Consider the following 25,963-nt stretch of genomic DNA (forward strand, 5'->3'; position numbering starts at 1 on the left):
AACTGTGCATGGAATTTAATTTCAAGTGTGGGCTGACAATAATCCCCTGATGTATCTCAAGGACCTGATTGAATGCTTCATGCTAGAGATTGTTAAACACAAATAATTAAATTCATTATATACTACAAGAGAAAACTAATGTGGATGCGGATGTTCTATCCCAATGAAGTTAAAATGAGAAAGAAATTAGGTATGTAACCTGTATGATACCCAGAAAACTATGATACAATCAAAAAGAAATTTGGCAGAGCTCAAGAATTCTACCAAATAACATAAAGACAGCTTATGTGAACCTTCTTTTGCTGAGCCAGACTTCATTGCCTCATTTCTTTGAAGGGGACTACCAGTGAGACTGTTTGGGATCAATTTTAGCTTCTTTAAATTACTAACAGGATCCATCTAATTAAGAGGTCCCAGAAAAAAATAGCATTTGTATGATAGCTTTCTCTAACTGACACTTTCATCTCTCTTCTCATGTTTCTCCAGTGTATTTACAAGGCCAATGAGACAATCAAAGAACATAAACACTTCCATGTAATTCATGTCCCTGACTACTTAGTCCATGTGTATTGGAAAGTGGTGAATGTCCACAAGATCCTTTGGGGCATTTGTTCAAGGTGTAAAATACAGTAAGGCATATGAAAGCAGTTTTCTCTTTGTCTTTCTCTGACAAGAGAATCTGGTCATATGCATTGTATAAATCCAGGACTGACAGATGGGCCCTTGGACTCCTTGCATAATGTACTGGTCCACTTTAGTTCTTTTATTGTAGTACTCATACATTCATACTTTTCCATTCTTTAGCATTGTCACCCATTGGTGATGAATATGGATAGCCGAGCTTTATAATAAAATCATGGATTACCACTTCTTTTTGATAACACTAAGGTCTTCCATCACAGATAATGATATATTTTACTAGACCATTCTTAGAATGTTTATGTTTTGATGAGTTAGATTCTGTTGGCAAATCCCACATCCCACCCAAGTAGTAAAAATATAGTAGTCCCCTTCCTGAACTACTGGATCAAGCAAATCTTTCATTTTCTGGTCCTAGAGAATCACCAGCCAAATACTTCTGAATCCACTCCCAAGTTAAAAAGTCAATACTTGCATGAAATACCCAGCCACCATTTATCTATTATGCTTCAGTACTCTGCAAAAACTACACATATCTGCAGGATATGCAGGTATTGTGTCCCCACTAGAATTGGTTCCAAAGGGTATTGATGCTTGAGTATTACTGGACCTAGCCATTCCAGAGTCACAGTGTACACATTCTTTTAGATGCCAACAACATCTTAGAGGAATTTCAAATCCACTTTGATATATTGCAAATTTAAGTAGTCTTTATCCTTAAGTTCTCTAAGACCCATAATTTTCAATGTCTGTAAAGGTACTTTCTTTAGATCTCTATCACAGAATGACTAGAAACTCATTATCTTCCCATTGTTCAGCAAAGAAGTTTATATATATCCTTATCTTCAGTATCACCTATATACATGGTCTTATGAATCTAGGTAGACTAGAACTGATGATGAGCTTGTTGCTACTTTTCTTGGTATTTGGGATAATTTTATTCCCTGGCATCATCTCTTTTTCTAATATTGGCTAAGGAAATTTTTAGTATCTATAACACCAAGTATGCCTTTTCTTCAAAAATACACCCAACATATGTATGTTCATCTAATCTACCATTTTACCAGATGAGTCTGCTACATCTCTGGTTATGTCTTAATAGAGAATTATTTTATTAGGATTTCATGGCCTCCATTTCTGTGTCCTTTCCAAGAATAAGAGTTTTGCCTACTGTCCTATTCCTCATTTAATCCTCTATAATCTTCTGCCTTCTGATCTGCATTGCAGTCTGATTCCTTTGCTTTGTTTTCACTGACCACACTCAAAATGTTCCTGAGTAAGACAAGGTTGAGCCCTTAATTGTAAAAGTCCTAGGGTTTTCCCTTTTTGTTAATATTTGTCCCACTTCAGCTAACTTTGGATGTGATACAATGGCTCAAGATACTTGATGAGAAAGTAAAACTTGGAGTTTTGTATCAGACTTCTGTAATTTTACTGAAGACCAAGTTTATCCTGTCTCTTGTGCTACTGTCTGTATTAGTTTCAATAATCAAGAATCTTCTCTGATGATGAAGTCACAAGGTTTTTCTCTTTTAAGATCAATAGTAGATGCAATAAAAGTAGCATCCATTTCCCATGGGATCGCAACATCACCATATTATAGTTGTTTATTTTGTAATCAGTCAGCCAACCAGTAAACATTTTTGTCATATGATTCCAGGTTTTGTGAACTTTAGGTTCTGTACAATGCTAAAAGCTTTTCTTTTAAGGCTCTCCTGCAATCTAAGCCTCTTTTATGATTCTAATGCCTGCCAGGTCTATAATGTGCCTGACTAACACAAGTTTCACTTTGTTATACTCCTGGGAAATGTGGTTCCTGTCCTTAGAACATCCCTGATTTGGATCTATATTCTCTCTGGCATGAGAGGTTTGGCCTTATCTTTACCTATAGGAAAAGTGACTTTCTGAAAATTAAACATCACTACATTTCTCTATGGGTTGGTATGACTTTGTTTCTCATGAAAGCTTCTAAATTTTTAAGATAGCTTCTCTTCAGTGCATGTCCTGAAGATTAATCCCCAGGAACTATATCCTACTGTCTATACAACAAAAAAATTTTGAACCAGGTAACTAACACTTACTCAGTTCTTATTATTCATTTAGAATTTATTAATTGTCTATTATTAAGCAAGGTTACGTGTCAACCTGTGATTGGTTTTCCAAATGATAACTGGGGAGACATACCAGGGGCCCAATTTGCCTTAGATCTACTTGAAATCATTGCAAGAGAGTTCAGGAGGAATCAAGGTAATTCTCTGAGATTTGGTGGATGCTATATGGGTTCGCTAAGCATGTAATCTCACATCCTTTATTATCAAGTAGAGGGGTTTCAAGTCACAGAGGAAGGGTCTTGTAGATGGATCATACCAGACTTAGAGCTGTTTTATATGACATTTCTATATGCTATCTATGCACTATCCATGTTAAAATAGAGAGGGCAATCTTTAGTTTATTTGAGTAGAGCCAACATGGAAAAATGATGGAAGAACATGAACAAGAACAAAGAATGGAAGAAGCTGAAAAAGGTGGGTTGTGATCTTCATTTATTCATTTAAAAAATGACCATCACTTGGGATTAGCTAAACAAATAGTTGTACATTAATATAATGAAAGATTAGTGTGGCGTGAGAAATTAAAAATACAAAGAATTCAGAGAAACATGAGAAAATATGAATTGATACATTGTGAACTAAGCAAAACCTTTACTGAAAAACAATATACACAAATTATTGCAAGGTTGTAAAACAAAAAGAATAATACAACTGAAAGAATGCTTATGGCCAAGGGGTCCCAAAAAAAGGAGAAGAGAAAATAGAGTCTCCACTAAAGCGGTAGGAAATTATGCGTATAGAATTTCTATGTATGATATCAGATATGGTTGATATGTTAATAGGTATTGCTGAATTTTTAATTTCTTTCCAAATCCTTTTCCCAAGGGGAAGTTTACTGAGTAGGAGAGGAAAGAGAGGAATATTTGAAAATTGATTCAAAGTGAAAACAAAAGACCAATAAAAATGAATTAATATTTTCTTTTTTAAAAAAATAATAGGGTAGAGTCAGATTGGAAAAGGCTTTCAAGGTAAAAAAACCACTACTAGAGACAATACTCAAATTAATGAGATTAGGCATCCATTGAAGCACTAATATGTAAACATTAATCCAATCCCCAACAGATAACTAGTCAAAATATATGAAAAAACAGTTCTCAAAAGATGAATTGAATGCTATTAACAATCATTTAAAGGAATACTGCAAATTGCTAGTAATAAGAGAAACTAATGAAAACAATGCTGAAGTTTGACCTCATGCCCTACAAACTGATAAAGATGAGAAAGAATGGAAATAGTCCATGTTGTAGAGACTGTGGAAAGATAGGCCCCCTGATGCATTATTGGTAGAGCTATGGATTAGTACAACCATTTTGGAAAAAAAATTGAAATTATGTGAAAACATGTGAATAAAATGATTCACATGTCCATACTCTTTGACTAAAAGATTATGAATACTGAAAGAAATATTAGTAAGAAAGTCCCCACATACATCAAAGTATTTATCGTAGCACTTTTTGTGATAGCAAAGAACTGGAGAAAAAAGTTAATGCCCGTTGATTGGGAAATGACTGAACCAATTTTGATATATGAATGTTATGGAATATTACTGTGCTATGAGAAATGATGATTATAGAAATGCTAAGAAGATCTCCATGAACTTATGTAGACTGAAAAAAGAAAAGTCATGAAAACAACATGCACAGTGAATAAAACAATGTAAACAGGGAAAAAACAACCCCCCCCAAAAAAATCAAAAGTGAATGTTAGGGGACAGCTAGGTCGTACAGTGGATTAAGATCAGGTCTAGAGACAAGAGGTAATGGGTTCAAATATGCTCTCAGACACTTCCTTGCTGTGTGACCCTGGTCTAGTCACTTAACCATCATTACCTAACCCTTTCCATCCTTCTGCCTTGGAATCAACAATACACAGTATTAATTCTATGCTATGGTAAAGGTTGTTTTTATTTTTAAGTGACTGTTGCAAAATACAAAGAACAAGCATGACTCTTAAGAAAAGATCTAAAAGGACACTTCCAACTCACCCATTTTGGGGATGTATAAAGGCATTTACATGTTTTCTAATTTTTTTTAATTTATTGATGAATTGTACTGATTCTCTCTCTCTCTCTCTCTCTCTCTCTCTCTCTCTCTCTCTCTCTCTCTCTCTCTCTCCCCACCCCCGTTCTTACAAATACTATTATAGAAGTGGGAGAGATATGAGTATAAGGACATTGTACATATTGTTTTTTAAANGTATAAGAGACAGCTCTCTCTCTCTCTCTCTCTCTCTCTCTCTCTCTCTCTCTCTCTCCCCACCCCCGTTCTTACAAATACTATTATAGAAGTGGGAGAGATATGAGTATAAGGACATTGTACATATTGTTTTTTAAAATTTTTTAAAGTACTGATCAGTTTTACTAAAATTTTTCCCCAGATGCCAATTACTAGGAGAAGTGCTGATGATATAAACATAAACAAGCAAGAGCCTTTGTCCTCACAGAGCTTCTATTCTAGAAAGTAAGACAACACATTAAAATAAGATTGAAAACAGGGGATTAAAGATTCAGTTTGGAGCTGCAATGTAGGAAGAGAGACTCAGGCAAGATAAGTTGAGAGCTTACCCATCAGATCCTGAAGTGATTCCCAGAGTAGAGTTCAAGTTTACAATGGGAAGGAAGCACGTACCAAGACAGGAGTGGAAGAAGCAAGGTTTGGACCTGGAAAAAGAAAAAAATAATTTCAACAGAGGAGAGCAGAGTTGCCTGATGAGACCAATGAGGCTGCACAAGGAATCTGCCAACCAACTTAGATGTTTTAAATCCAGGTACTGTCAATTGAAGTTACAATAGTGGTCCATGACACACACAAAAGGTTAAAAATTCATACTCTAGAGCCTTTTTACAACATCCAATTCTTCCTATAACTCTAGCTGGGTAGCCATTTTCCATTATTATGTCAATTGCCATGCCTTCTCTCTGGCTCCTTCTAATATTCTGTATCTTACAACTTTCCAACAGACAGCAGTACAAGACAGATTTTGCTCTCTGACACTCATTTAAGTAGAAGCTGGAGTTTAAGGGTTATAGTCCCATTATTTTTCTCTGTAACAATTACTTTTCTCCTTGGCTTTCTTAGGACCTCAGCTCTTTATTAAAACCCAAAGGAGACAACTCTGACTTGTCAGAATATGTTTACAACTCATTTGCAACTTCACACCAGGTGACCTGAATTTCTGATATCTTCTTTTGAACTAGTTTCCACAGTTTCCTCTAGGATGAGAGAAATTATCTCTTCTCTCACCTTGCAAGCAGTTTTCTTCTTCAGTACCATGTCATCCTAGAATGATATATTTCTGTCTTCTGCCTCTTAAACATAGTTTTATATCTATGTTATATCTAGAGGCTAAGGGTAGGATGAGAAAGAGAATTTTACCCAACTTTCTGGCTCCAATTATTTCTCAATCCACCACATTTCTTTTATGATTCTAGGTGAGTTTATTCAAAATGCTTTCTACAAAAGAAAATAACAAGGAAAATGGGTGGGGACATGGCACTCCTTCTAGGTGTAAGATTTATAGTCCCTGTTATATCAACATTTATAAAATTAATAACTTAGAGGATGATTATATCTACATACAAAAGGACGCTTAAAAATTGTTCACTGCAGGCTACCTTTAAATAGTGAGTTTTCTTGTTACATAATGATTCAAATTATGTACAACTTTTACAAGAATATCTCTATTGTATGAAGTAATAAAAACCCAAATTCTAAATGAACTGACTATAGTTAATCAATTCAATGAAACAGCCTTAGCTTAATGCTTTGGGATTTCAGAGCTTCTCATCATGCTATGGTTCTTTTCATGAGAACATATTCAATGGTATTTCCAGCAGGATTAACTCAAGCTTACTAATGAAAACTATTTAGTCTAAACCACAAGTCACTACAGCTCATTTGAAATGTTTCCAGCCAACTGTTTTATTTCAATTTGGCTCCAATACTCTTGGCATCTAAATGTTTAGAGGAAAGCATTCAAACACCTGCTAGAAAAGGGACTTGTTGATTGAATGTCAAACACACTCTTAGATTACATTCCCAAATTCCTGCATTTTTATCCAAAATGGCACAGAGAAGCCACAGCTAGAATGTTCTATAATCAATAGACATAGTACTGAAATGTCTTTACGAAGCTTTTAGAATACAGAATAAATACCCTATCACTCTTTCTCCCACCATTAAAGTCCTACCCATGGAACTCGATTCCTCTTCATGAAATAGAAGCAACTCTGTGTTTTCAACAGCTTACAACTATAACCTCTTTTTGCACATATCACCATTCATAATATAGTACACCATTAGACAATGGTATCTTTCCATTAGTCTTTGGAACACATGAAATTTTTTTTAACCCTTACCTTCCATCTTGGAGTCAATACTGTGAATTGGCTACAAGGCAGAAGAGTGGTAAGGGTAGGCAATGGGGGTCAAGTGACTTGCCCAGAGTCACACAGCTGGGAAGTGTTTGAGGCCAGATTTGAATCTAGGACCTCCTGTCTCCAGGCCTGACTCTCAATCCACTGAGCTACCCAGCTGCCCCCAGGAACATATGAAATTTTGATTATTCTAAGATTCTGATGTTGTCTAATGAAAACCATATGATAACAGAGCCAAGATGGCAGATTAGTGACAGTCCCTCAACTGAATTCTCCCAATATTACCCTCTAAATGACTTAAAGATAAGACCTCAAATCAAATTTCGAACTGATAGAGCCAACAAAAGGTCAGGACAAAGCATTTTTCCATCCTAGGAAACATAAAAGGTCTTCAGGAGAGAGCAGTGATACTAAGATGGAAGTCTGCCTTGAGTCCCCACATAGGGAGGAGGCAATAGTGGCTACCACAGCAGCAACAACTGCTTCAGGAGCTTTCAGCCCAGAGACTGTAAGGAGGTTGGGCAGCTGGTCAGAAAGAGATTACAGGGGACCCTTTCCCAGCATTGGATACAGCTGGCCCTGATTGTCTATACAAGTTTTGAATCACAGTTATAAAGAGGAAAGTACTAGTGGGGCTCTGGTACTAGTTCCAAGGCAAAGAACACTAGTGCTTATGCCGTAGAAGACCAGGGGCCCTTCCTGACTAGAGATCAGACCACAGTCCAGGAAAGCAATGACTATACTTCTCCCAGGATCATGCTTAGAATCAGCAAAAATTTGCAAACCCCCAGAAATAGCTTGAATGTAGCAGTATAAAAAAGCCTAAAGCTTGGGACAGTGCCCCTCCAACTCCTGGTGGCAGAGTCCAACAACATTAACATTAAGTTTAAAGTTCATAAATAGACTAGGAAAATGAGAAAATAACAACAAAGTAATTTGACCATAAAGAGCTACTATGACAGAGGGAAGACCAAGACATAAACTCAGAAAAAGATAACAATGAGAAAATAGAAACAAAAATGCCTCAGATAAAAATTCTAAGAGGACCTAAGCCCAAGAAGAATTCCTATATAGAGCTAAACAAAGAGATGAGTAATAGAGGGAAAATGGGAAAAATGAAAGTGATGCAAGAAAGTTATGAATAAGAATTAACAGCTTAATAGGAAGAAAAAATACTGATCAAAATAACACTCTAATAAGAGAAAAGGTCAAATGGTAAAAGAGGCACAAAAAGGTACTGCAAAAAAAGTCTTCATAAAAGAAAACTGGCCAAATGGAATAGAAAATACAAAAATTCATTAAAGAAAATAATTTCTTGAAAGATAGAATTGACCAAATGGAAAAAATAAGAAATCTAACTGAAGAAAATAATTTCTTAAAATTAGAAAAATGACTATACAAGATATCAAGAAAAAATAAAACAAAGTTAAAAGAATGAAAAGCAAAGAAGAAAATATTAAGTATCTCCTCAGAAAAATTACTGACCTGGAAAAAAGGTCCAGGATGGATAACTTAAGAATTATTGGACTATCTGAAAGCCAAGATCAAAGAAGGAGCCTAGAAATAATATTTCAAGATATTATCAGGAAAAATTACTCCATTGTCTTACATCCAGAGGACAAAATAGAAATTGAACGAATCTACTGATCATTTCCTAAAAGAGATAACAAAATGAAAATTCCAAGAATATTAAAGTCAAATTTCAGAGGTCCCAGCTCATAAAGAAAATACTTTAAGCTAGAAAGAAATAATTTAAATATCATGTAGCTACAGTCAGGATCACATAAGATTTGGCAGCTTCCATGTTCAAGGAAAAGAGGAGTTAGAATATGAAATTTTGGAAGAAAAGGAGGTAGGATTATAATCAAGAACAACCTATCCAGGAAAACTAAGTATAATCCTTCAAAACAAAGATAAATCTAATGAGAGGACTTTTAGCTGAATAGAAATTTTGATGCTCAAACAGAAGAGCAAAGAGAAGCATAAAAATGTAACCATGAAAGAGCAATCATAAGGAACTCAATAAAGTTGAACATTCATATATGGAAATATAATATATTTATCGCCTAAGAAATTTATTATTATTAGGGTAGTTAAAAAGAATTTGCATAGAAAGCATGAGTGTGAGTTAATTTTGTGGTAATGATCTCCAAAAATAAAATGTGAAGATGACAAAGAGAAATGTACTGTGAGAAGGAGGAAGCAGTTTGAATGGAGAAATTTTTTTTCACATAAAAGAGGTGGAAGAGCCTACAATGGAGGGGAAATCGAGAGTGGTGGGAGGCAATGCTCGAACTTCACTTTCACTGAAATTGGTTCAAAGAGGAAAATATATGTATGCATATATATGCAAAATATATATATGCAAATATATATATACATATATATATATTTGGTTGTGTATAAAAATGTAACCTATTCAATATAGAAATGAGATGAAGGTGATAAGAAAAAAAGGTGACAGGATGCTAAGAAGGAGGGTAGATTTAAGGAGGCTGTGGTTAGAAACAAATAGACTTGAGGAGGGACAGGATAAAGAGAAGAGAGAGAAGAAGAAATAGAAAAAAATGGGGTGGAGGGAAATACACAGTAACCATAACTGTGAATATAGATGGGATGAGCTTACTCATAAAATGTAAGCAGATAGTAGAATAGATTAGATGCCAGAATCCAATAATATGTTACTTATAAAAGATGTACTTGAAACAGAAAGACACATAGAGTTAAACTAAAGGTCTAGAATAGAATCTAATATGCTTCAGCAGGAATAAAAATGGCAGGTATATAAATTGTTATTTCAGACAAAGCAAAAGGAAAAATATGATGCTAAAAGTTACCATAAACAATGAATGATTGTAATATCAAATGTTTTACAGCCAGTTTTTCTGATGAAAGTTTCATTTTTCAAATATATATGGCATATAAAACTGAATCAAATTTATTTAAAAAAAGAGCCATTCCCCATTTGATAAATCATCAAGAAAGGCAGTTTTTAGAAGAAATCAAAGCTATCTAAAGTTGTATATAAATGCTCTAATCACTATTGATAAGAGAAATGCAAATTAAAATAGTTCTGAGGAGGACAGTTCATTCCTGTCAGAAATTACAAATACTACAGGGCATGCGGTAAAATTAAGTGCACCAGTAAACTGCTGGTTGAGTAATAGACTGGTCTAACCATTCTGGAGAATAATTTGGAACTATGCCCACAGGGCTATATAATTGTGCAAACTCTTTGATTCAGAAATATCACTAGTAGGTCTATATCCCAAAGAGATCAAAGAGAACTATGAAAAAGACCTACAAGTATAAAAATATATAGCAATTTTTTGTGTGATGGCAAAGAATTGGAAATTAAGAGTTTGCTCATTAATTGGGGAATGGCTGAACAAGTTGTGCCATCTGATTGTAATATAGTACTACCATGCCATGAGAAATATCTAGAGGAGCAGTTTCAGGAAAATACCTCAAAAACATATGAACTCATACAAAGTAAAGAAAGAAGAATCAGATGATCACTGTGCACAATAATAGCAATATTATAATGGTGATCAATTGTGGAGGACATAGCTACTCTGATCAATACAATGATCCAAGAGGGTTCCAAAGAAACCATGATGAAAAAGTGCTATTAACCTGCAGAGAGAGAATACTTATGGACTCTTGAGTGCAAATCAAAGTATAATTTTTCTCACTGCATTTATTTTATTTTGCTTTTTCTTGAAATATAGCCAATATGGAACATTTTGCATGATTTCATATCTAGAATTGACATCTACTGCTTACCATCTCATTACATGTGGAAGAGTGTAGGAGAAAGAGATAGAATTTGGAGCTCAAATCTAAAAAAAAAGTTTTCAATTAAATAAATAATAAATTGAAACATAAACAAGAACGAAAAGAAAATATATGGCACTACCACGAAAGCATTGGTGCTACTAATATGTTTTTTCTTGTGGTACTTAGACATGGACAGTAAGTATATTATGAAAGAGGGGGAATATGAACACATTCCACAGAATAGATATTATGAAAGTTTCAAAAAAAAGAAAAAAAGCAGTACACTAGAACATATAGAGAGAGCACATACAAATGTGTAAGGAATTCACACACAAACTTTTTGTAAAATACAACTATAAATACATGTGTATATTTATATATGTGTCTGTTTGCATAATGCATATATAGCTATATGTTTTGGGTTTGTTTGGGTTTTTCTTCTTTGCAAAACTATTTTGTAGAATATAATGTCCCCATGAATCATCAGCTATGGAAAGTATCTCATTGTTGGACTTCTTGTTTTGGAAAAATGAGTCAAGTTTAAGGATTAGGAAATGAGCCATTTTAAAGGATGTTTTCTATTAATTATTTCTGTTTTTCTTTCTTATCTTTGTCTCTTTTGTTAATAGTTTATTTGCCTGGTAAGAGGAAACATGAAAATTTTTGACAAGAAGAATTCACTCTTATTACCCTATTTTCCATTATTTATACAAAAAAATGGCTTTATCTGGTTAAAGTTTATTAAACACATAGCTATGAAACAGACCAGGCACTATTTTTAAGTGAATCGTCATTTCAACTTATATGTCAATAGATACAGATACAAAAGTGAGCCATTCCCTAATATCAAAAAATGAATGGGTAGACAAAACACATTCAGAGATAAGTACATATGATATATATTCATGTGCTATTTATAGGTGGTTTATATGCATATAAAACTATATAAATATATACACACCTGTGTGTATTAAATAGGGTAGCAAAGGGACATGTTGGGTAAAACACCCAGCTAAGAGTCAGGAAGAATCAAGTTCAAATCCTGGCTCTGACACTTTCTAGCTCTGTCACCCTGGACAAATTTAACTTTTTACCTCAGTTTCCTCATCTATAAAATAGGGATAAAATAGCACCTACCTCCCAAGATTGTCAGGAGAATTAAATGAGAGAATATTTGTCAAGTGCTTTAGACATAGTAGGTGCTAAATAAATAAATATCATCATCATGGTATGTGCATATATATATATATATATATGTGTGTGTGTGTGTGTGTGTATTTCCTATGTATGACATATATTAATCTCTGAACTTCTCCCAAATCCAACCTGGGCTGACATACAAAATCCTTAGATCTTGGTTGCTTAACCACTCAGAATTTAGAGGTAACCCTTAAGAGCTGAGAGTTGTCTTTCATGTATTATATCTTAGGGACCCCCTTGGGTATGCTTATTATTATCAGTTGATAGCAATTAGTCATCCAGACTTTGAGCTTTTAGAATAGGGTATATACTAACAAGGTGTAGTTGGTACAGTTGGCATAAAACATTTCTTTCCCAAGATCTTCCCATCTATGAGAAAGTGCACTCAAAGTAAGTGCATGTGTGGAAAAGGAGATGTGAGGCATGGAGAGAGTAACTCAACTTATGGAAACCCTTTTGCTGAAATCTTTGAGATCTTTTTAGGTACACTGAAGGTATTATTCTAGGCTCTATTTTGAACCTTGAATCTGGTGGCCTTATCTCATACAGTCTATCCTTAGCTCCCAATGCTGTGAGCTGTTCTGATGCTGCTGTTAGGATGTCAATGGGACAAAATCTTCTGGATGTTTAAAAGCTCACCAAGTACTTTTGTGGCCAAGATGGGGTGTAAGAGACCAAAACACTCTCCCTGTCCTCCACCAAGCAATTCATTATCAGGGGTTTGACTGCAACACTTTCTTCTGTCTCAACATTTGCTCAATCTTGGATTGCACCTAGAACCCTGATTTTATACAAGACCTTCATGGCATTAGCAAGATTCTTAGCCACAGACTTCTTATCTTACTTAGGTTTGTTTTTATCTATTGTGCTATTAAAATGCGTTCTTGCCTGAAAAATATATCAGGGCTAAATATGATGGGGGATTTCAACCCTACCATTACATATAGCACATGTATACATATTTGTTTACATATTATATGTATATATGTCACCTAAACATATAAGTATGTATGTTTGTTATGCCCATGCATATACATACACAATAAAGACAACAATTTGACAGCTGCATCAGGTAATGGAGAAATCAGGAAAGGTTTCCTGAAGGGAATGGCAGGGAAGGAAGATAAAGGTTCTCAGAGGCTGAGGTGAAGAGGGAGAATAGTCTGTAAATGATGCAAAACCTGGGAAAAGATGTAGAGAAGGGAGTTGGGGGCATAATATACAGGAAACTAGAGCCTGGATATATGATGAGGGAAGGGAGGAATTTAAGCATAATCTTCCTGGAAAGATAGGCTGGAACCAGATTGGTCAAGCCTTTAAAAGGGAAATAGAAGATTTTTCCCTTTTTCATAAAGGCATTGATGGATGCCACATAGGATTTACAACTTTAGAGTTTTACAGTTACAAAATGTTTTGTGCATGATCTAATTTGTTCCTTAGTCTGGTCCTATGAATTAGACAGAACTAGTATTATGCCAACTGTTTTTCAGATGAGGACACTGGAACTTAGGAAGATTAAGCAATTTGTCCATGGATACACAGGTATACACAGCAGAATCTAGACCAGTGATGGTGAGCCTTTTAGAGATGGAGTGCCAAGCTCTGCCTACCCCTTACCCCACAAAGGAGAGAGAGGAAGGTTCGCTTTGGTCTGCTGGGTGGAGAGGGGGTGAAATGAAGAATGTCCTCAGCCTGTGTAGAGAGGGGGAGGGGGACCGGCCCAAACATTCTGCTCCCCTCCAGCTCTGCTACCTGTGAAGTGTCCCCCTTACCCACTGTCTGCTCCCTTTGGACTGCTGGACAGAGGGGCAGAGTGTGTGAAAAAATGTCATCAAGCTTGGTGGAGAGGGGAAGGGGAGCAGCAGTTCCACCTGAGTCCCTCTACCTTTCTAGTAATGAATTCAGGGATGCGGGGATAGAGGGGGTACCGCGTGCCTACAGAGAATGCCATAGGTTTGCCTTCACTAGCCTAGACTCATACACATATTTTTGGACTATATTTTTAATTGCAATATTAGTAGGTTTCTGTCCACTCATTTGCAAGCCATACAAAAGCTAAAAATGGAAATTTTATAGCCATAAGTTCCATAGATTTTTTTTAGTTCCTCCTACAACAGCTAATGGATATATGGAAAAGTAAGTGCTTGGAGCCAATTTGAATGAGCCAGTACCTCCCTCTAGTTCTGACTCCTCTAGCCCTGAGTGCTCTAGCCCTTATGACTTACTTCAGCAACACAAATCTGGAAGCCCACATGGACATAGATCACAAACAAAAAGTGCTAGCTGAGGAACTATAGGAAAAAAAAAGATAGGGAATTTTCCTCTTAAAATGTATAATGAAAATGGATGAATTAAGAGTTTTGAAAAGAGATTAATTTCTTCATTTTCTCCCAAATGTTATAAGGATCATTAAAACTAATGAAAAGGATATTTATGTGAATCCATCTAAAGGACAAGAAAATTTACTAGTGATCAAATGAAGCCCACATTGCAATGAAATTATTTTTATCAAGATCATGCATGATATACATATAGAAATGGCTCTAGTAGAGCCTTAGAGAGCCTTGGAAGCTGCATATTATTATCAGGGAAAATTGGAATTAAATTTAGTTGTTTTTTGCTTTTAATCAAAAGCTGGAATTTAGTTCCTTCACCCAGTTTCATTAAAGAAAATCAGCTGTGGTATTTCCTCAACCAATGCATGTTTGTTTTTTCTAGTTTACATAAGGGCATTCTCCTTTAGGGATGATAATCAAACATAATATCTTTACTTCCTTGAGAAAAAAACAGGCTACATTCAAATCGAATAGATGGATTAGGGAGGTTGACATCTTTCAAGCTATCTCCTCTGACTCCTTAATACTTAGAAGTTAATTTATAAAAACACAACTTGACATTACATGAATTATTTTGTAAAACATAGTTCTACAGCTTTTCAAACACTTAGACAAGGAGTGTTTCTTTCATCAAAGATTAAAAGATAAAAGCAAAACAGTAATTTACTGTGCTTGTACATTCTTTTTGGCTCTTTTTTACAGTTTTTGTTGGGCTTTCATATCATTATCTCTGCAACATTGGTATATAATGTATAAACTTTAAATCTTGATTTTCAGAAATGAAATTACATAATAATTATAAGCCTGTTTATTTATTTATAAGTAGCATGCATGAAAGAAGCATTAATAATTACACTGTTTGAAGGGGAAAGAAATCATGTACACATCATACAGAACATATTGATCAGCAAGGAAATGAATAGTTTGTGCTTCTCTTTGGAGCAACAGCAGCAATAATTTACACACACACACACACACCTCTCCCCCCTCCCACCTAACCACATCCCAAGGGTTTTTCTATACTTGTCACTTTCCACCCCACTTTTTTCTGTGTTGTTTTCCTATGCAATATCTTTTCCTACTCTGATATCTATTAGTTCTTGTTCTGGCTGCCACTAGGTTCATGTTTTGACCTACTACATTCTTCCCTTAGTGCCCGAAGGACTCATCATCATCTCTAATAGTTTCTGGATTATTCTTTGCTCATCTATTTTTTTCTAATGTGTTGATATTGAAATCTGGCACTTCTCTCTCTGAATCTCTGACATTAAAACTTTGTCCTGCCCAACTTATGAGAGAATACAAATCCAAGAATCTGTAATATGAGGGCAGCTAGGTGGCTTAGTGTATAGAAATCTAGGCTTGGAGTCAAAAGGACCTGGGTTCTAATCTGGCTTTAGCCACTTTCTAGTCATACATATGACCCTAAGCAAGTCACTTAAGCCCAATTGCCTAGCCTTTACCACTTTTCTCTCTTGGAACCTATATCAATTTACAACAGAAGGTAAAGATTTTTTAAAAAAGAATCTGTGATGAGTGGGGCACGAAAGGCTACGCATAACCTATTTATAACTTGAGAGAGAATAGACAAAGATTTCCAAAGGAATTTGAATCATTTACTCTCATCCCTTCATTTTTCATTTGAGAAAGCTGAAGCAGAGAGGGATTAAATGATCCAATCAGTCATCCATAGAGACAGAAACAAAATTTGATCCCTGGTCTTTTGACTAAATCCAGAACTCTCCCAAACTCCCTCCTGTCCTAATAGTTGCTTCATTCACGGAGAAGTTATATGACTTGCCTAGAATTACAAGGCTAGTAAGTTCCTGAAGTAGGATTTGCAAGCTTTCTCTCAAGCCCAACACTCTTGCTACTACAGCAAGCTGTTGCTAGCCAAGCCTGAGAAGCCCCTTTGCAAATGCTTTGCAAGAAAGATAGATTGACCATTACTTCTCTGAATAAGTTTAGTCTCTTGTTGTGGGAATGAGATATATAACAAATTTAAGGAATTTTTATCATATAATGTTTTCTCTTCCATTGTTCTTGCTCCTGTCTGACATGGCCTGACAATAGTTTGGCTATACTGTTTTATATTCTTCCTCCCAGTTAAGTAAATGAGAGACATTCGCTGCCAGCCACTGGAGAGAATTATTCTTCTTTGGTCATGGGCAAGGTGTGAGGGTAGTAAATTTGTTTGAGGAAAACAAATATCTGAGAGCAAGAATATGGAGGGGTTTTCTTACATCCTTACCACAGAATTCTTCTAACTTTTTGCATCTGGGTCTCCTACAATTCTACCTATAGATTCAGTCTTGCTAGAACTGGGGAATCAGGTAACAGCAGGAATTAACAACGTCAAATGGTACAGAGCCAGGGATACTCTTCTTCTCTTCTTAACTAGGGGACAAGATGATTTCCAGGAAGAAAGTAAGCCTTATGGGGAAAAAATTGGCAGGTTCCATTGATTGGATCTGAGTATAAATTACAGTTTAGGAAATAAAGAACATTAAAGTCTATTGGGTACAATGGTAATATAAGAAATTGGAAGGTCCCAAAGACTCCTGATGAGAATAACATGATGTTAGTGCATCTCGAGAAAAATAACCTCTGATATAAAAGATAATTAGAATTCAGGCAATGAAAGTCAAGACAACAAGCTTTTATTAAGCAGTTACCAGGTACCAAGTTCTGTGCTATAAACTGAGGATACAAATATAAGCAAAAAAGAGAAAGTGTCTTCCCTCAAGGAGTTTGCATTCTAATGGAGTGAGACAACTTATTAAAAGATATATTAAAAGAAAGCTGATGGGGGCAGCGGGGTAGCTCAGTGGATTGAGAGCCAAGCCTAGGGATGGGAGGTCCTAGGTTCAAATCTGGCCTCATACACTTCCCAGCCATGTGACCCTGGGCAAGTCACTTGACCCCCATTGTCTTGCTCTTACCACTCTTCTGTCTTGGAGCCAATATACATTATTGACTCCAAGATGGAAGGTAAGGGTTTAAAAAAGAAAGAAAGCTGAAAAGGGGGGTAGAGAGTGAGAAAGTACCTGTGGGATCATAGTAGCAAATATCATAAAATAAGAGGCATAGATAGGTGGGGAATGAAACATGGGCAATCAGAGTTCCTCCTCCAAATGGAGTGGGAATTTTCCAATAGGAAAAGGGAACAAGCATAGTAGAAGGATAGTCCAAGGTGAAAAGGTACCTGTGTCACAGTGACAAAGGAAGAGAGTCTTCTTCACACCAGGAGAACCCTTTTCCCCTTTCTTTCCATCCTTTCTAATGTCCCCACCCTAATCAGTTCAAGAACCACTCTGAGAGGACTGGATTGAAAGAAGATCCACAACCAATGGAGATGCTTTGACACCTAGCGTTTCTCCATTAACCCATCCTTGGTGGAGGTACCCAGAATCCCTCCATCTGGATTGTCTGACTGATTCCATGTTTTAAGAGAGATGAAAATTACTAGCTATATATTTTCCAGAAGTATAGAAGAGCACCAGATCTTGCCATCTGTCCTGCCTCTACCTCTGTAGATTCTCTAGTCTATATCATGGGCATTGTGTCTATGTCCTACAGACTCCTAGAACTGACATCTCATTCATAGAGGTGCCCTGATGAGGACCTTGGTCCTTGCCATTCATTCCTTTGGTATCTATTCCATTAAATATGCTCTTAAATCTATGATCTTATGATCTACAGTAGAGAACTTTTTAACAATGGGTGGAATTATTACACAATTTCTCCATGTTGAAAGCATTTCTACTCCAGCTGTGAGCTGGAGATTTTGCCCAAAAGTGCCAATGACTCACATGGTCACAATTACACCACTTTAAATCTTTTCTGCAAACATGCCTCTCCCCACTCTGACTAGTCTAAAAGACTTCTGAAATTAGAAAATTCATAAGATTAATGAGAAACATCTGTCCTAAAAGAGTATAATAGAAACACTATATCATTTTATGATACTAATACCAATCTTAAGAAAATATGGAGACTCTCTTCTCGGTTTCTAATAGAATATTCATCAAAGACAAGAAAGGAAACCACTAGTTCTATTCAGTCATTATCTTCATTTATAAAAGTAATCTATCTTGGGGGCAGTTGGGTAGCTCAGTGGATTAAGAGCCAGGCATAGAGATGGGAAGTCCTAGGTGTCTGCCCTCAAGGAGTTTGCATTCTAATGGATGGAGTAAGACAACATATTAAAAGAAAGCTGATTGGGCAGTGGAGTAGCTCAGGGAATTGAGAGCCAGGGAATTGAGAGCTAGAGATGGGAAGTCCTAGGTTCAAATCTGGCCTCACACATTCCCAGCTGTGTGACTCTGGGCAAGTCACTTGACCCCCATTGCCTACCCTTACCACTCTTCTGCCTCAGAGCCAATACACAGTATTGACTCCAAGATGGAAGGTAAGGGTTTTAAAAAAAAAGTAATCTATCTCATTACAGGATGGCACAAAGAAATATTTAGTTCTACTCTTCCTCTAAAATTTAGGAAGACTAAATTATTGTTTGAATTTAGTTAATTGATGGGGAGAATGAAAGTGAAATAAATTAGATTTATTATATATTAAGAATTGGGAAAACTAATATGATTAGTTCTTCATGGATTAGGCATTTTCTGTTTAATTGTGCCCTTTCCTACCACACTTCTCCATATTATGAGCAAAGCTGCTACTGATTGATTATAGATGCTTTGTGGACTCCTCAGTATGGGGTGGGGGAGTTAAAGGGGGTCGCACTCCAGAACTTCCACCATGCTGAAGAAATCCCAGGTACTTTGTATATTTCTGACATGTTCTCATCACTCCTCATGTGTAATGAAAAAAAAATTCTATGAAGAAAAGAATGAGAGTAATAAATGAGCACAGCCTTAGCAAGAGGAAAAGTATGACAACTAGATGGCTCAGTAGATTGAGAGCCTGATCCAGAGACTTGAGGTTCTAGGTTCAAATGTGGTCTCAGACACTTTCTAGTTGTGTGACCGTGGGCAAGTCACTTAGTCCCCAATGTCTAGCCCTTACTGGTCTTCTGCCTTGAAACCAATGCACAGTATTGATTCTAAGACAGAAGGTAAGGGTTAAAAAACAATAGAGAAAATAAGCATATAGAAAAATTGTGACAAAGGTTGAATGGAACATTCCCAGAGCAATGTCCTTTTTGAATAAAGGTATCATTAATCTTCCAATTAAAGATGGGTATGTTCACCGTGCTTCAATACTTCCTCAAAGACCTTTGTAGCTTCTCATCGTACAGTAAGTTGAAAGATATTTGTCACCGCAAAAAGACATAAGTTGTTCTTGCTGACCTGAAAAAGAAATCATGGAAATAAGAGAATTATGGACATTATTTTGTCTTTTTATTTTTCAGAAGAACATGGAGAACTATATAAAACCCATATCAAAAGGCAACAAGTCACACTCTTTGCATTGTTATGGCAGGGCAAAGGGAGAGGAGGATAAGCTAGTAAACAAAGAAATGTAATGATATGTGTGCAAAATTTAGATTAAGTAGATTTCATTACTTAATCTCCATTTCCTATAAGACAAGAATAGTTGCCATGTAAGCATTGTGTTTTGATTCTTTTTTGCCCTTTGTACATCATGCCATTCCTAATCCATGTTTTCTACTTGAATGGGTGGATATTAGCCTTGAATATGAGTCTATTGTTTAAATGTCTTTTTGAACTAATATGACCAATATGAGTTGACAGGAACTTTTTTATTGATTTTTGAGTTGAAATAGCTTAGCAAATCAAAGCCAATTTTATTGAGAGCGCATGCCAGTGAAAGACATTATTACTCCAATCTGGACTCAAGATTCATGAAACAGCAAATCCAGAAATAATAATTTCTCCAGAATATCTTAGAAATAGACTGCAATTATTACTCTGTCACCGAAAACTACTATTTCATTATTACTTTATTAAAGGGCCAGTAATGACTATATAATAGCAGTCAGTATTTTGTGTAGTTTTTATTCTCAAAATTTTGAATCTCAGAAATACGATTACAGTCTTATAACAGAAAAAAATGAAGTGTAGAAAAGAAATGTTTTTTCAGTGTCTCCATTTGTCAAGGAAGGACCTGGGCACAGAAACATCTTATAGCATTTATAGTTCATAATGAGGTTAAGTCAACAATTATTTATTAAGCACTCACCAAGCACTATGCTAAATGCTGGGGATACAAAGATAGTAAAAACAATCCCTTTTCTAAAGAAACTCACAATATAAAGGGGAAATACAATATGCAAGCAGCTAAGTACAAATAAGTTTTATGCAAGATAAATTGAAGGTAATCTCAGAAGAAAAATAAGCATTAAAGGGAGCCAGGATAGATTTCTTGCCAAAAGTGGGATTTCAGATGAAATGCAAAGGATACTAGAAGGCAGAAACAAAGGAGAGCATTTCATTGACTGTTAGAGCTGAAAGGAAACTTAGAGAATACACTGTAATACAAATGTCTCACTTTACAAATTAGGAGTCTGAGACCTCCAAAAATGAAGTGATTTGTCCAAACTGTGATCAGTGGCAGCGCTGGGGCTTAAATCCAGGTATTTTAACTTCTAGCCCAGTGTTCTTTTACAATTTATTGCCCATGAGTCATATTTGATTATATCACAAATCCTGTCGCTAATTTAGTAATCTTGAGCATATAATTTAATTTTTTAGTTTGTCTTTGGCTTGGAATTGGTCAACTGTCTACCATCTGTCTTAAAAATAGATAGACAATTTTCTTGAAAGAATTGAAATATTTTATTCAAAAGAAAAGAAGAAGAGTGGCATACTCTAGGTCACAGGAGCTAGTGAATCCTGGGGAACCACAATGAGTAAAGACTGAGAAAGGATGAAGAATAGTTAGAGTGGGGACTATAAGTCAAAAAAAAGGGGGGAAATGGAATAGTGACAGAAAAGAAGAATGGACACTGGATTTTCTGAGGCCCCTAAAATCTGCATTATGTATCAACCATTCATGCTGAAAGGTAAAAATGTCTCTGAAACTGTACCATTCATTTCTCTTTATGGACACTCTCCTCATATGCACATGATCCAAAAAGTTATCTCTCCTTCCCTTCCCATTCCCCTGATATTTATGTTCTAAAAATAGAAGCATGCAGAAATAATTCTAGTATTTCTTTATACAAACATTTATTTGCATATACATATATGCAAATTATGTTTAAATGTATCAAGTCCTCATTCTCAGAACTAATTTAAATTTTGAGAAAAAATTAAAGCTCATATTCTATGAGCTTATGATCATATGAGTTCTAATTTCTTTTGCACTACCCCCATACACATATATGAAAATATGAAATACTTTTAATATCTCTAGAGCTGATTTTTATACTGTGATTTATAGTTTTCAGAACTTGTTAAGGATATAATGAAAATTATGCTCACATTTTGAAAATGAAGAAACTGGACTTTGTTCCCAGAGTCTCAGAGATTGGCTCTGTGGGGTGTTATATGTGTGTGTGTGACTCTGTGTGGTGTCTATAAGAGCATTGTCTCCCCTATCCTGACTAAAGATGTGTTCTTTTGTAACTACTTTGGTGGTTTTGTGTTTTTCCAGGTTGAGAGCCCCATAGAAGTTTAATAATATATAGCCGCACTCTCTGTGGTGGCAAAAAATTGGAAAATGAAAGGATACCCCTCATTTGAGGAATGGCTGAACAAATTGTGGTATATGCTGGTGATGAAATACTATTGTGCTATAAGGAATAACAAACTGGAGGAATTCCATGTGAACTGGAAAGACCTCCAGGAATTGATGCAGAGTGAAAGGAGCAGAGCCAGAAGAACATTGTACACAGAGGCTGATACACTGTGGTAAAATAGAATGTAATGGACTTCTCTACTAGCAGGAATGCAATGATCCAAAACATTTCTGAGGGACTTATGAGAAAGAACACTATCCACATTCAGAGGAAGAACTGTGGGAATAGAAACACAGAGGAAAAACAGCTGCTTGAACACATGGTTCGATAGGGATATGATTGGGGATGTAGACTCTAAGCAATCACCCTAGCACAATTATAAATAATATGGAAATAAGTCTTGATCAACGATACATGTAAAAACCAGTGGAATTGTGGGTCGCCTATAAGGGGGGGGGTGGAGGGGAGGGAAAGAACATGAATCATGTAACCATGGAAAAATATTCTAAATTAATTAATTAAATGCAGTTTTTCAATTAAAGAAAAAAGAGAAGTTTGTTGATATCCATAGTCTCATAGTTCATAGGTCTCAGAGAGGAGTGTCATGTAAAGATATTCTGATTCCAGGTCCAGTGCTCTCTTGGCTATTTTTTTCAACTAACAGAAATCTCTTTTCTCTCCCTCCCATCTCATTACATAATTAAAAAAAAAGAAAAAAAAACCTAAATACTTGTTATAAATAAGCATAATCAAGCAAAAGTAATCCCTGCATCTGTCCAAAAATATATAGGTCTCATCCTTCGACCTAATTCCATCACTTCTCTGTCCAAAGATGGGTAGTATGGGGCCTCTGAAATCATGGCTTGTCACTGCATTCACCAGAGTCCTTAAATCTTTCAGATGTTCCAAGCATACTATTTAGAGCAATGGTCCTCTAGTCTAATCCATACATGAAAAGAATCCTCACTATAAAATACTTAGTGCTTATCAGCTGTCCACTTGAAGACCTCCAAGGCTAGGTAGGAGTATGCTATAGTTAAATTATACTAGTTCATAAGAGTTAAAATTTCAGTTTTATCTTTGATATAATGGAAACTAGCAAACAAAAGTGATGGAGAAAATGTGAGGCATATTAAACTTAAAGTACATCTTGCTTTTTGGGAGAGACAGATCTTAAACATTTACCAGTACATCCTTGAGGATAACCCACCACCTCTCAAGGAAATAATCCAGGCTGTTCTCTTCTGTATACTTTACCATTGAATATCCTGTATAAGACAAAGACTCATGACCAAAAAAAAAAGGATATCTCTACTTCTGAAGAAGGAACTAATGGAGTCTGAATGCAGATTAAGCATACAATTTTTCATTTTATTTCTTTCATGACTTTATCTCTAGTGTAAGTGATATGTGTCTTCTTTCTAACCAACTTAAACATGGAAATTTATATTTCATGATTACATATGTTCAATCAATATCACAATGCCTGCCATCTAAAAACTTTTATTAAAATTGTATCTACATGTTATGTGGGAAAAAATTGAAAATAAAAGAGGTTTTATAAAATCCTACATAAACTATGGTTCCTAGGACTGAACATAATACAGGTATAAAAGAGGTCAGAATTCAGTGTGACCATCACATCCCTTCCTATTCCTGGAAGTTATATCCCTCCCAATGTATTCCTAGATCACATTAGCTTTTGGCTAACATATTCCCATGCCAAATCACATTGAGTTTGAATTTAAAAAACAAAAAACAAAAACAAAAAAAACAAATCACAGATCTTTCTTAGAATAACTGCTATCTAATCCTAATCTCTCCAGTTTCAAATTTTTGAAATTTTCTTTTTGTACCCATGTGTGTAACTTTACATTTTTCTCATAAAATTTTATCTGTGAGATTCAACCCAGTGTTATAACCTGAAAAATCTCCTTTTGGACCTGATTCTACTCTCCTATGTACCATTCCAGCTTTGTATCAATTGCTAATCATCTATATCTTTATTTATACTGATTATTAAAAGCTGAATTAACATCAGAACAAGAACAGTTTTGAGACTGTTTTTGATTCTATTATTCTTTAAACCCTATCTCTTCATCTTCTCTACAAGAATAGCATGATATTTTTTTTTCGTATTCAAGTTTGTTTTTTTATTTTAATTTTAATAAGTTTACCCATAAGTTTTCCCAGGTTATATGATCCATATTGTCTCCCTCCTTTCTTCCCTCCCTCTCCTGGAATTGACAAGCAGTTCAATCTGGGTTATTATACATGTATTATCCCACAAAACATATTTTTCTATATTATTCATTTTTGTAAGTGAATAATCTTATAAAACTCAAAGTCCTAGACATATACCCAAATAAACAATATAAATAAACAAATAAATCATATGTTTTCATCTCTATTCCCATTCCAACAGTTCTTTCCCTAGGGGTGGATAGTATTTTCTATCTTAAGTCCTCAGAACTGTCCTAGATCATTGTATTGCTGTTAATAGCAAAGTTTATCACATTTGATTGTTCTATAATATTGCTGTTACTATATATAATGTTCTCCTGGTTCTGCTTATTTCACTCTGCATCAGTTCGTGGAGGTCTTTCCAGTTCTTATAGAAATCAAGCAGTTCATCATTCCTTACAGCACAATAGTATTCCATCACCATCATATACCACAATTTATTGAGCCATTTCCCAATTGATGGATATCCTTTCAATTTCCAATTCTTTGTCACCACAAAAAGAGCAGCTATAAATATTTTTGCACAAACGGATCCTTTCCCTTTTTTTTTCTTTCTCATATTCAAGTTTAAAGCAATGTGGCTGATCAGAGGGCCAGCCATCAAATCCTCCTAAATTCTATCTACCATTGTTCCATATATCATGCTCCTGTTCTTAAAAAGTTTCAGGCATCTGAGATTTTATTTTAAGCCAATGAGTACTATCATAAACCAACATTATTGTCACTTGATATAACCTTTTTGGAGATCTTCAGCTGTTGTTCAATAAGGCTAGGAATTGGAACCATGACTTCTTTGGGGTAAGGAGCTCCTGGACAAATGCAGGTTTGCACTTTGCTTGCAACTGATAGTTTTAGAGAGTTTCCTAGAACATTGAGGGGTCAAGTGACAGCCGGTATGTGTCAAAGGTAGGACCTGAACCCAGGTCCTTCTGCCTTCAAGGTCCACTATACCATCCTGCTTCTCTACAATTCTATTGGATCCAGTTCGTGTCCAGGGCAGAAACCTAGATGTTCTTGATTGTGAGACCAGCTCTTTACCCACCTCATCTGTTGTCCCTTAAATTAAATTCATCCCATTAAATTTATTTTTAAGGCACTATCCTAGATACTTCTGGGAATACATACAATCAATCCAGAAGAGGGCACCTGGGTAGCTCAGTGAATTGAGAGCCAGGCCTAGAGATGGAAGGTTCTAGGTTCAAATTTGACCTCAGACATTTCCTAGCTGTGTGACCCTGGGCAAGTCACTTAACCTCCATTGCCTAGCCCTTACCACTCTTCTGCCTTGGAACCAATACATAGTATTGATTCTAAGATGGAAAGTAAGGGTTTCAAATTTTAAAAAGATACAGAAGACACTTTGGCTTATCCCCAAGGAATTTAGAATTTACAAGGGGATAAGACAAGCCCCAAAGTAGCTACAAGGCAGAATATGATAAGGAAATCAAATAAAGTACTAGAGTGATTCAGAGGAGGCAGAGATTTCTAATCAGGAAGAATAAGGAAATATTTCATAAAAGAGATGACTGCCGGACGCCATCGAGGCTGTGAGGTTAGCACAGCTACTCACAAGCTCTGACAATCCAGCACGGCAGGTTGTCAGGAGGATGGAAAT

Source organism: Gracilinanus agilis, chromosome 1 (genome assembly GCF_016433145.1).
Source record: "Gracilinanus agilis isolate LMUSP501 chromosome 1, AgileGrace, whole genome shotgun sequence".
Lineage (NCBI taxonomy): Eukaryota > Metazoa > Chordata > Mammalia > Didelphimorphia > Didelphidae > Gracilinanus > Gracilinanus agilis.